The sequence below is a fragment of the Juglans microcarpa x Juglans regia genome, chromosome 5D, assembly GCF_004785595.1.
Source record: "Juglans microcarpa x Juglans regia isolate MS1-56 chromosome 5D, Jm3101_v1.0, whole genome shotgun sequence".
Classification (NCBI taxonomy): domain Eukaryota; kingdom Viridiplantae; phylum Streptophyta; class Magnoliopsida; order Fagales; family Juglandaceae; genus Juglans; species Juglans microcarpa x Juglans regia.
The window spans coordinates 32,584,864-32,591,936 of record NC_054602.1 but is presented as its reverse complement, the minus strand read 5'-3'; the positions used below and the strand labels follow the sequence as shown (position 1 = coordinate 32,591,936).

The 7,073-nt window shown below is 32.7% G+C and overlaps 1 non-coding gene across 1 annotated transcript; it reads right to left on the bottom strand.

The window, feature by feature from the left end:
- Positions 1-469: 469 nt before the first annotated feature.
- Positions 470-599, bottom strand: LOC121266678. The gene has a single exon (XR_005940899.1). It is a non-coding gene; the product is annotated as a small nucleolar RNA snoR80 (small nucleolar RNA).
- Positions 600-7,073: the final 6,474 nt, after the last annotated feature.

Below are 7,073 nucleotides of genomic sequence, written 5' to 3'. Positions count from 1 at the left end.
CTCTTTTCACCGTCATTGAATGTTACTTGGAGCACAACATTAATGTTGCGTTGGGGTGCTATTACAACCCTCACCTCCACTTTGTAATAGAGTGGTGAAGAAGGGATCATCATTAATTTTTGTGCCCATCCTTGAAAAATATTACATTTTCAAGGAGTCAGAAAAGTTTAGAAATTTTCAAGTCCCACAAAACAACAAATATTACATCATCAATTTGTTTGGATAAGCTGGTATGCAAAAAAATATATATAAAAATATGAAGAAAAATAGACAAGAAATCATCTTCTTGTTCTGCTTTGCAAAGAAAAACAGCAACTTTGCAAAATAGCAACAAAAATCAACTTCTTGTTCTGTTTTGCAAAGAAGAGCAGCAAACACAATTTATTCATCATCTGTTTTGCAAAGAACAGCAAAGTAAACTCTGTTTTTGGTTGTAGAGTCAGAAAAGTGTCTTAACAATGATATCAAATAATATATGTGGTGTTTCCAAGATCTAATGGCATTGAAAGAAACCATCGATCGGTATAGCCACAAATGTTATATGTAGCGTCCAAGCCATTACCCACATACATATACTACTACATACACACATAAATACACTCTAAAGCATGCTTACATGAAAAGAAAGAGCAAACAATAATAGCAAAGTGATAGAAAACCAAGTACTGTATAGCAAAAAAAAAAAAAGAATACAAAAAAACTCAGCAAGATAAAAAGCTTATGGAAAGAGCTTTTGGACCACCACATTATTAACTATATAGGGTATGTAATATGTTACTAGATGCACATGAGGTTGCAGTAAGAAGACTAGCAAGAAAATTAAAAAAAAATAGCTCATCAAAAATTGACAATTGCTCGAAGAGGTCCAAAATCAAACCCTGAATTAATACAAAAACAATAATAGCAAAGTGATAGAAAACCAAGTACTGTATAGCAAACAGAAAAAAAAAATAATATAAAAAAACTCAACAAGATAAAAAGCTTATGGAAAGAGCTTTTGGACCACCACATTCTTTACTATATAGGCTATGTAATATGTTACTAGATGCACATGAGGTTGCAGTAAGAAGACTACTAGCTCATGTTCAAATAATAGACGCTTATAGTTTGAAGTTAAAGAGAAGAAGCAGATTCTGAACAAAACCGCCTAAAGACTATGATCATGCAGCTGTACTGATGTATTCATGAGCAGACAGATAATCTGTGAAGGCTCCCTAATGCTACGAATAATGGACATTTTTTAAATATGTTTTTAGGTGTATAGAAAGGTATGCATTTCAGCATCAACAAGCCTGATTTCCATAAGAATTTTACAAGTCAACTTCACAGATGATATTCACCTTATTGCACGTATTCTAAAAGATTAACAATTACTTGAAGAGGTCCAAATCAAACCCCTAAATTAATACAAAGACAATAACAACAAACAATACAAAACCAATTATTGTATAAAAAAAAAAATAACCGAAACAAACTTAGCAAGATAAAAAGCTTATGGAAAGAGCTTTTTATCTTCAACTCAATTTGGGTATATGATCTTATTTCTAACACTTAATAAATTTGAGAATGTATGTTGAAACTATACTGGAAAACAACAACACAATTTGCATAATCCCTTATCCACCAGAAACCATTTGCCTTCAAATAGGTAATGGAGCACATGCAGTCAAAGACCGTGTCAGCTTGGATTTATCCTATGAAAAACAAAGCTGTCCAAAGTAAAGAAAACCAAGAGACCAAATGAGCTTTTCGACCACCAAAATGACTAGTAAACAAAGTGAGACACGAAAAAATGGCTATACACGAAAAGCAAACAAACCTAAAAACAACAAATCAGAAACAAAGGATTGTAGTTACCGAAAACATAAAACAAAAAAAAAATATGGGGGCTCAACTCTAAGACTCTGAGAGGAGGTTTGGCTAGACGCAATAATAAACAACACCAGAAAAATCATACCCATTTCAGAAATTCACAAATTCATAAAAATCATACTCATTTCAGAAAAATCATACCCATTTCAGAAAAATCATAACCAGCTTACCTAAACAAATTCATACCCATTTCAGAAATTCACAAATTCATACTCAAAATACTCAATACAAAGCTTACCCAAATAAAGTTTCGGTAGTTTTACCAACCCAAACCGAGAGAGAGTGCTGCGTTGTTGAGCCAAGCCGATAGAGAGAGAGGAAATTGCGCAACCGTGGAAGATCGACCCAGGAACGGAGATAAAATCGATTGAGAAAGAGAGAAGAGGGAGCGACGAGCGAGGGAGAGAAGAGGGAGAGGAGTTTCAAAAAAGAGAAATGGTGGATGGAGAGACGAGGGAGAGACGAGCGACGGAGCGAGGGAGAGAAGAGGAAAAAGGGTTTTAGAAAAAAAAATGGTGGACTGAGAGAAGAGGGAGAGACGAGAGACGGAGCGAGGGAGAGAAGAGAAAGAAGGGTTTTAGAAAAAAAATGGCGAGAGAAAGAGGGAAAGATGAGAGATGAGAAACGAGGGAAACACGAGGGAAATGGAAAACACGAGGGAAAAAGAGAGGGGCAGTTGGACGGATAGTGATAAAATATTCATTTGATCCTACTACAGGAGCTCGCCAACAACAACGAGAGAATGAGATTTACTGTAGTATAAATTAGAAAATTATGACTTTACCGATTTCAATGCCGGGGATTTTATCTCAAAGTCATATGTAAATTAGACTTGGACCTGGCAATGGCTAGTCCATTTCTGGTGCTCTAACAAGGGAGAAAATGGAGAAAATTGAAAGATGGCGCTACGCTAGGACTCCCCCCCAACATCATATGCGCTATTACAATGAAAGATGACAGTGACAGACGGACACAAAATGACTCCCTCACAAAAGCATATTTTATTTTTATTATTAATTATTTTTGTTTTTTGTTTTTTGTTTTTCATTAATTATATATTCGAAAATTGAATTGAGAAAACGAGGAAAAAGCAGACGTTCTCTCCCTCATAGGTATTTACTTGACTGTAATGTCGGGTCATACATTTCAAAGGACGACATCTCTCTTTTACCGGTGGATTAAATTGGTTCGGTTCGGTTCGTTCAGTCGGTTTTTGTCTATTTATAGTCCGGTCGGTTCGGTTTGGGCGAGCCATTGATCAAAAATTTTGATCAATCATTTTTGTGAAGTCGGATCATTATCTATCGATCCTATCAATCCATTTGGTCCGATTAGGTCTATGAATACTTTTTTTATTGTATATATATGGTTAATGAAATTAAGTGATATCTTTAACAATTTATACATAGTTAATGAATATTAAATCATTTCATTATATATATGATCAATGGCTATTATTTGGATGAAAATTACATAATTAACTTATACAACTACTATATAAAATAATATATTATATATAAAAAAATATAGAAAAATATATATCTACATTCAGTCGGTCTCGACCCGGTCCGGTCCAAAAATATACACTCTGAGACCGACAAATAAGACTCACGGTCTGGTCAATTTTTTCAATCCGATTTGGTCCTCTTACAGCCCTATAACACTTCAATTTTAGTCAATTCAATTCAGTTTATACATATTATACAAGTAATAGCACGATACTATATAACTTAGTTATAATATATCAATACATTATATATTTATGCATAAGAATAAATATATTTTTTTGAACTAGCATAAGAGTAAGTTTATGTTAATATATTAATACTATATATTATGTATAGATAAGAAATAAAGAACTCATTTTAGTTAGGTTCCATTGGAACAAACTGATATATAATGTGTGTCTGTGCACGTATATAGAGTCTAGACATATAATGAAAAATTATACTCATCATCTCTACATCACATACTACGCATGATGTTTTTTATATATGTGTGTGATGTATCATGTATGGATGATGAATAGAAGAATTTTAACAAGAACAAAAAATAAATAAAAAATTAAGTGTAGTGTAAGGAAATATGAGTAGAAGGGCTCTTGCAACAAATATTAAAAGAGATAGACACATGATGAATTATATATTTCATTCATTGCACGCATTATATAAATAATGTCAATTGAAATAGAAAATTCCAAAATTCTAATAACCAAAAAAAGCAAGAATAATTAATGGAAAATGAAATGATTTTTTAAGAAGAAAATGAAATGATTAAGTCGGATTTAATTACAATTTACGCATAGGGAGGAGAGCCCTCGGCATGCCTTTCGCCTTTTTTTTTTTTTACCTTTTTATTGACTTTGATTCATGCAATCAAGCATTATTAATATAATAAGAAATGATAGATTTAGTCGTGAGTGTATAAGTACCATATAATCACTTTGAAAAAAATAAATAAATACGAGATTCACATAAAAAAAAAGAATTAATAGTAGATCTCACTCTTTTTTAAAATGAATATAAGACACTTGCGCACTCTATAATTACATATAACATTATTCTAATAATAATTTATCTATTGAGGACAACATTAACTTTGCTATATGGCCGTACTATCTAAAACTTGCCCAATATGTGAAAAAATTGGTATAAAGTCATTCGAGTTATCAGTCGCAGTAGTTGTCCATATATGTAAATAACAGTAACTTAGCCATCTAAATTTTTTATATTATTTTTCCACTCCCTCGAGCCAAACGGTAACATTTTCACATCACATTTTTTCACAATTTTTAAGTTTTTATATGTTTTGATTTTACATATATTTTGATACTTCATGTTTGACAATGAAGTTAATATAGGTTGTTAAACAGATTTTATATATTTTGATGTATGAATTGTTGGAAGAGAGAAGCAATGGACCGGTTGGGTGTTAGTTGGGTATTTACCCCCTCTAATGCACTTTTGACGCATAAGCCTTCCAACAAGTAAACAAATAGAAATGAGTACAACAAAACAAATCCCATACACTCCTAGTCCCCATGGCTCTCTCTCTCTCTCTCCCTCTCTCTCTCTCTCTCTCTCCTCGAGCCCAACAAATCCCATAGACTCCCTCATCGCTCTCTATCTCCTTCCCTCTCTCTCCTCGAGTCCAAACTCTGCTTTTCTCCCCTTTCCTCAATCACTCTCCTCAAAAGCTTTCTCTCTCCTCAATCTCTCTCCTCAAATTTGTTAGCCTCTCAAAAATATCAAATGGTTAAATTTTTCAACATTAACTTTTTTATGGGATTGTCAATGTAATTACCAAAAAGCTGCCCAAATTTTCCAATTCAACATCCTCTAGCAGCATCACGAACAATGGATGACTAGCAAACTTTTTCTTGACCACGAATGCTTGTCTTTGAGATCCAACGTAGACTGAGAAACAACCTTCCAGAGATACTTGCCAATTGATATGCCCTTTTACTGATCTTGTTGTCCTTGGCCTCGAAACGGTTCCATGATTTGGAGATGGAAAATAAAGGCTAAGAGGGAGAGGAGAGTTGGGCGAGAAAGGGGGAAAGAGAGAGAGAAATAGAGGCTTCAGAACTCGGAATGAGAGAAAAGAAATGTGGAAAAATTATTCCCTCAATCGATTTTAGAGGTGAATAACATGAATCTCTTGCGTGTATATTCTTTATTGGCAGGTGTAAAACACAAATATACACCTCGTCTGATTTGAAGCTTTCCTCTTGTTGAAAATTATGAAAGTGGAGATACAAAAAAAGTATTTAATAAAACCAATAAAAATATATGCATTTAAAAATTAGAAATAAATTATTATTATTATATAAAGTAAGATAGTTAATCCAACGTAGAGTTCAACTTTTTAAATGAATAGTCAAAGAACCAAAAGTTAAAAAGTCTTGTATTAGCTAAATTTGCTTAAGAATTTAGTCATTCTTAATCTAAGTTTGTCTAATATAAGAGTAATATTAGATACAATTTTATGATGTATAAGTCTTGCATATTCTTTTTTTAAAGAAAATGTGAAATTTACTATTAAAATATTTGTTCTAATATGGGCGGTTAAAAGCCTAATTAGTGGATTGACGAAAATGGGCTAGCAATTTGTTGAAAATGACGAGAGAGTAGAGTGGGCTTCCCTAGTCACGTGTCTTGGGTCCTCAAAAGTCGAGACTCCCTTGTCCAACCCAAAGTTTTGAATACTATTTTGGTCAAGGCATTGGAATAAAATATTTCGATATCGGTATCATTTCTGAATAGTTTATACATGGATAAATTATATATATATATATACACACACACACACACACATAAACTATAGAATAATGCTACTTTGACACCTTGTTTTGCCACCTCATTTTGACACCTCATGTATTTTAATTTATTTTTAATTTTTTTTCTTTACTTAATAGTTAAGAAAGTGATTATTATTGTATTGATATTTTTTATATCTTTTTTAAATGTTTTAAAATGATAAAAAAAAATTGAAAAGAATGAAAAGCTGATTTTGACCTAGCAGAAACTTACAGCGAGCAGATATGAGCGGTAGAGTAGCATCGTTCTAAACTATATTTCAAAATAACAACAAAAATAAGTCATAAACTCAATAATATTTCTCAATACAAGTCATAAGTTTTAACACACATACTTGTAAAATTAAATAGGTTCTCAATCCAGCTATTAAAATAAAATCATTCATCTTCATTAATAAGATAATAAAGATCAATATTCGAAATATAAATAAATAAATATATATTTTATTTAGTTTGCTTAACATATTCGTGGTCACCCAAATTCAACGGAGCAATCGAACGGTGATATTCTCATATATCGCTGACACCAGCCTCCTCAATGTGTCTCCATCATTGGCTGCCAATAATATATTAATAATGTAGGTACTTGTAGGCAATTTGGAGAGAGAACTCAGAGAATTACAAAATGGGAAAATGTCCCTCACATTCTGTTTAATTACAAACCTGTCCAAGACTCCAAACAGCTATCAGCCCATGTACCGGCCAAAATGATCATATCGGCCGAAATCCGAAATACTGGTTGAAACAACCCGGTACATCCAATATTTTAACCGATACGAAGCATAACCCTTTTCCGTGCTGATTATTGTTCCGGCACGGGAAAAGGGTTCTGCTTCTTTTTTGAATAAAAACGTTGGTCCAGCCTTCAAATTTGAATAGTCTC